Source organism: Dasypus novemcinctus, chromosome 13 (genome assembly GCF_030445035.2).
Source record: "Dasypus novemcinctus isolate mDasNov1 chromosome 13, mDasNov1.1.hap2, whole genome shotgun sequence".
Taxonomy (NCBI): domain Eukaryota; kingdom Metazoa; phylum Chordata; class Mammalia; order Cingulata; family Dasypodidae; genus Dasypus; species Dasypus novemcinctus.
The window spans coordinates 107502223-107508222 of record NC_080685.1 but is presented as its reverse complement, the minus strand read 5'-3'; the positions used below and the strand labels follow the sequence as shown (position 1 = coordinate 107508222).

The 6000-nt window shown below is 44.2% G+C and overlaps 1 non-coding gene across 1 annotated transcript; it reads left to right on the top strand.

Moving 5' to 3' along the window:
- The first annotated feature begins 2626 nt into the window (after nucleotides 1-2626).
- On the top strand, nucleotides 2627-2787 carry LOC111764478 (U1 spliceosomal RNA). The gene has a single exon (XR_002797071.1). It is a non-coding gene; the product is annotated as a U1 spliceosomal RNA (small nuclear RNA).
- Nucleotides 2788-6000: the final 3213 nt, after the last annotated feature.

The following is a 6000-nucleotide window of genomic DNA, read 5'->3' as shown; positions in this document are numbered from 1 at the left end:
ACTTGTGCATGCAAGTTCATAACAGCTTTATTCCTAATAGCGCCAAAATGGGAATCAACTCAAATGTCCTCAACTGATGAATGGTTGAAAAAAACGTGATGGAATATTCATAGGATGGAATATTATTTGGCCATGAAAAGGAATGAAATGTTGATCCATGGGTGAAATTAGAAAATCATTAGGCTAAGTGAAAGAAGCCATCACAAAAGGTCATATCTTATATAATTCTATTTATATGAAATGTTCAGAATTGTATGAGGTGTGATTTATATCTCAACAAGTCTGTTTAAAAATAACTACAGACCGACTCTTACGTAAGAGGCTTGTGAGGCTCAGAGGCGACAGCAATGACTAAGTAACAGAGCTCACATTCTAGTTGGGAAAACAGATGCATTTCATACAGAGATAGATAAAAGTGCAGCTCGATATGCTTACGCAAAATGAGTCACACTTTCAGAACTATGGGATTCTGGAGATTGGAGAGGTCCCCAAAGCAGGAGCAGAGAGCAAGAGTTTCAGAAAAAGCTAGCACTTCAGCTGGACTTGGAAAGGTGGAGGATTAAGCCTTAGGAAAGTGGAGAGGAGCTCAGTGTATGGTTTTGCAGATGGGGTGACGACATGGACAAAGGCAGAAAGGATGGAAATGTGAAGGACCTATTCAAGACGTTTGACTCTAGCGAAGGGTATTAGGGAGCAATTGAAATTCAGGGAAAAAATAAAAGGTCAATTGGATAGGTTAAAATGGCAATATTTTCATGTTAATTTGTATTTATTTTATTATTAGTGAAGATGAATTTAATTCCCCACCTTTATTGGTCATTGTATAATATTTGGGGGAGGGTATGGTATTTGTGAAGTTTTCACATCATCCCCTTGCAATGTTCTTCTGTTTCTTATTAATTTATGAGTTCGTTATAAATTAATGACCATCTATATTAAATACACACATTTATATTTAGTTTATTTTCATTGTTTCACTTAATTCTATCTGAATACTTTTGGCGGTATGGCATGATGTGCGGATCTCTCTTTATCCTTTTATTTTATTTTTTATTTAAATAGCAAATTGTCCCAGCACATCATTTAGCAAGTGATCCACCCTTTACATATGAACTTAAATTCCTCCATCATCACACAAAGAGTAGCTCCCTGTTGATGTGCCCCATTTGTACTCTGGTTTCTCATGCTCTCTGGCGCAGCACAGCATCATGAAATTTACAAAGCACCTTACAAAGATCTGTCTAAAAGAGAAAACTGGGAGCCCCTAAAACAAGCAATAATAGAAGATACTGAATGATGAGGTAAATGCCCACCACAGTCCCTCTGGGTGGGGAAATTAAAAATAGTGACTGTTCTGGGGAGATGGTGATGTAAGGAGCTCCAGGACTCTGTCCTTTCAACAAAACAACTATTAAGCAAGCAGGAACTGTCTGAAACTATTTTGGAATTCCAGAGGCCAGAAGAACACTCTAGAGCCTCCTAGGAAGAACAAAAGGCTGATAAACTAAGGTAAAGAATGTAAACTATTCTCTCCTTGCCCGGCAGTACTGGTGCCCACCCACTCTCACAGCAGGTCACCTTGGGCCCAATTCCTAGCTAGCTGCTGGTGACAGAAAGGGAAATAAAAAGTGCTGTTGCCCAAGAACAGGGGTAGGCATGGCCAGTCACTGACCATGGCTTTTGGACTAGCTTTTGATCTCAGGTCTAAGGACAGCAGTGGTTTCAACCTGCCCCACCGGAGGCAGCAGCAGCCCTTGTATCAACCTCCCTGGACAGGGGTGAGGCACTGGAGAGTTAAAGATGCAGGGCTTGCTCAGGACTGTGGGGACAGGTAGTGGAAGGGCTGCATTTGCTGGGCAGGCCAGGACAGCTCAGCTGTGGGCGCCAGCAGAGAAGCTCTTGGCGCCCTCCTGATCCCTTCCCCAGGGAATGCTGTAACCAGTCTGTGACCCCTGTCTTGGGTCCCTGGTCCTGTTCTGGCTGAGAAAGACTGACTTGGAAAAGTTCTCTCCAGGTGCCCCTCCTCCCAGAATTTGCCTCCAGGCAAAAGAAGCATGAGACAACAAAAAAAGTGTAAAAAGCTATCCACAGGCAGGTCTTCTGGGATATCCAGGAGAAACAGAGGGGCAACAAAATTCCTGTAAACAGGGGAACTCTAGAAAAAAAGGAATAAGCAGAACCTCAGGGTAGTGGAGCAGGTGTAGCTCAGTGGTTGAGCACGAGCTTCACATGTACAGGGTCTTAGGTTCAAGCCATGGTACCTCCTAAAAAGCAAACAAATAAACCCAGGGTAAGACAGAGGCCCAGAAAGACAGGGAAAACTCTGTACATTGTATTCGTCTTGGGCACACCTTCTGAAAGGGTGGCTGAAACTCAAGAAAATGTCCACTTTTGTCACCTCCTGGTTATAAAATCAAGAAACAGCCTAGGGACTAAATTCCAGAGTTAACATTTGAAAATGTTAAAATGTACAGTGAGCAACAAAACAGTATAAGAAAAAGTAACAGGAAATGATGGTCCATCCAAAAGAAGAGGATAAAAATACAGAAAACACCAATGAAGAGGTTGAGACTGTGGGCATACTGAACAAAGGCTTTTAAAGCATGGTCCTAAAAATGCTCAAGGAATACTTACCTGGCAGGGGAGACACCATGATCACAAAGGTGGTTTCCCAGGGCGAGGCTGATCCATTACACTCCAGATGTGCTGTCCCCTGAGATTTCCCCAAATGTGGGAAACTCGATTGTATAATTTGTGGTAGTGGGGGACTGCATTTGCATTCTCCCCTTTTAAAAAGAAAAAAAGAAAAAGGAAAAAGATGCTTGAGAAGATGAAGGAAATACAGAGAAAGAACAAATGTATATCAGGAAAAAAATGAGTGAGTAAAATGAGTGTCTAAGTAGAGATAGAAATTTTTAAAAAGAACCGAACAGAACTAGTGGAGCTGAAGACCACAGTAACTGAATTGAAGAATGTCCAGGGGGGTTTCAAGAGTGATTGGAGCTGGCAGAAGAAAGAATCAGTGAACTTGAAGATAAGACAATTGAAATGAATTGGGCTGAGGAGCAGAAAGATAAAAGGAATATTAAAAGTGAATATAGCCTAAGACAGCTATGGGACACCACAAAGCACAACAATATGTGCATTATGAGTGTTCCAGAAGGAGAAGAAAGAAAGAAAGGTGCAGAAACAGAAGGAACATTCAAAGAAATAATGACAGAAAATTTCCCAAACTTGGCAAAAGAAATGAGTATGCATATCTAAGAAGCCTAGTGACCAAAAAGAATTAATTTGGAAAAAAAAAAAAAGTCCTGTCACGTATTGATAAAATTGTCAAATGCAAAGAACAGAGAGAGATTCTGAAAGCGACAAGAAAAAGGCAATGTGTTGCGTACAAGAGAGTCTCAATTAGATTGAGTTCCCATTTCCCAACCCACCATGAAGGCAATAAGGCAGTGGGTTCAAATCTTAAAGCACTGAAAGAAAACAACTGCCAGCCAAAAACTATATATTTGGCATGACTCTCTTTCAAAAATGAGGAGGAGAGGGCAAGATGGCAGCAGAGTAAAGAGACTCACAAGTCAGCTTGTCCTACAGGGCAGTTAGTAATCACCTAGAGCTCTCTAGAGCACCTGTCTGGGGGCACCAGGAGACCAGAAGTACATCCTAAACATCTTTGGAAGAATGGAAGGAGGAGATGCCCATCTGCAGAGAAGATTCATCAGTAGAGCACTCCATGTGGTAGAGGCTGGTGCCCATTCCCCACTGGCAGCTCAAGCCACCTTGGGAGCTATACCCTGGCCAGAGTGGAAAGCTCCACTTCCCAAAAACAGGGGAGGAAGAGGAAATCAGGCACTGACATCAGCTACTGATGAGTAAATTCAGCTGGTTAAAGTCTAGTTCTAAGAACAGCTAAAGTTTGAACCTGTCCAAGTCAGAAAGAGGGCGGGTAGCTGCCATTTTATCCCAGCCCCTAGAATGAGGGTAAGTGGGGCTGATTGAAAATCACAATGAAGCAGGAACCAGCTACCTTCCACCCAGGTCAGATTGCAGCCCTTGCCTAGCCTCCAGCCCTATATCCAGCAGGGAGGAAGCTGGGGTGTCCTACACCAACCTCTCTGTGCAACTGCAGGCACTTTTAGCCCACACAGACTAGAGCATTGGTCACTCCTGTGGTTCCATTCTCCCTCCCATCCACCCCCGCCCCCTGGCAGAGCAGAAGGGACAGTGCTCCCTCAGCCTCTCTGGGCAACTGCAGCCACTTTAGGCCCACACAAACTAGATTAGTGGACACATCTGTGGTCCCATCCCTGCCCACCCCCAGAGGACAGGAGGGGTTAGGGGTTCCCCAGCCTCTCTGAGCACCTGCAGGTGCTTTCAACCTACAGAGACTAGATCATTGAGCATACCAGAGGGTCCATTCCTGCCCCTGGCAGAGGAGGAGTGGGGGAGGTTAGTGCTTCATCAGTCTACCTGGAACAACTGCAGTCAGTTTTTTAAAATTTCTTTATTTTAATTTTTTATTTTATTTTAAAATTTTTTTGTCTTTGTTTTTTTAATGTTACCTTCAAAAAAATATGAGGTCCCCATATACCCCCACCCCCCTCACCCCACTCCTCCCCCCATAACAACAACCTCCTCCATCATCATGAGACATTCATTGCACTTGGTGAACACATCTCTGCACCACTGCACCTCATGGTCAATGATCCCACATATAGCCCACACATAGCCCACACTCTCCCACAGTCCACTCAGTGGGCCATGGGAGGACATACAATGTCTGGTAACTGTCCCTGCAGCACCACCCAGGACAACTCCAACCCCCAAAAATGCCCCCACATCACATCTCTTCCTCCCACTCCCTACCCACAGCAGCCACCATGGCCACTTTCTCCACACCAATGCCACATTTTCTTCAATTACTAATCACAATAGTTCATGAATAGAATATCAGTAAGTCTACTCTAATCCATACTCTATTCCTCCATCCTGTGGACCTTAGAATGGTTGTGTCCACTCCACATCTATATCAAGAGGGGGCTTAGATTCCACATGGATGCTGGATGCAATTCTCCTGCTTTCAGTTGTAGGCACTCTTGGCTCCCTGGTGTGGTGGTTGACCTTCTTCACCTCCATATTAGCTGGCTGGGGTAAGTCCAATAAACCAGAATGTAGGAGTTGCAAGTCTGTTGAGGCTCAGGGCCTGGCTATCACATGGTCAGTCCAGAGATTCAGGTCCCCTGGGTATACATTAAACCCTGGCACCAACTACAGTTCTGTGTAAAAGTAACAGGAGAGGCTTGTGGACAAAGATCACATCTGAGTCCAGCTCCATCACACAGAAACACAAACTCCAAAGTAGGGCCAACTGCGTGGCACTGAACTCCATCTGCCATGACCATAGAACTGTGGGTCTCTGTAGGCCTCAGAAGAACCAATACCTGGGGTTGTATCTACTTTATCTGTCTCTGGAACTCTGCTGAGGTATGCATAAGGGCAACCCCTCTGATAACCTCTCAGCTCTTTTTGGAGACTCATAGCCATATAAACTCATTTGTCCTTTCCATTTCCCCCTTTTGTTCAGGTCAAAAAGCATTTTTAACTCCTGGTATTATATGTAAACTGAGATATTCTGCTGGTCTGAGTTGACCCTTTTATTCAAGGTCATTTTCTAGTTACATCATTAGCTGGTACTTGGTAGTCATCCCTTGGTACCAAGGAGGCTCATCCCTGGGAGTCATGTCCCACGCTGGGGGGAAGGCAACAAATTTACATGCTGAGTTTGGCTTCGAGACTGGCCACATTTAAGCAACATGGAGGCTCTCAGGAGGTAACTTGTAGGCACCCTGCAGCTCTAGGCCTTGGTCTTATTTCAGGTGCACAGGTTTACAAGCATAGTCATTAGTATCAAGGGTTCATTGTTGGGCCTTCCTTCTTTTTTTGGTCTTTGCCTTTGCACTTGGGAGACTGTTGCTGTTCCTTTAGGGACTGTGATAG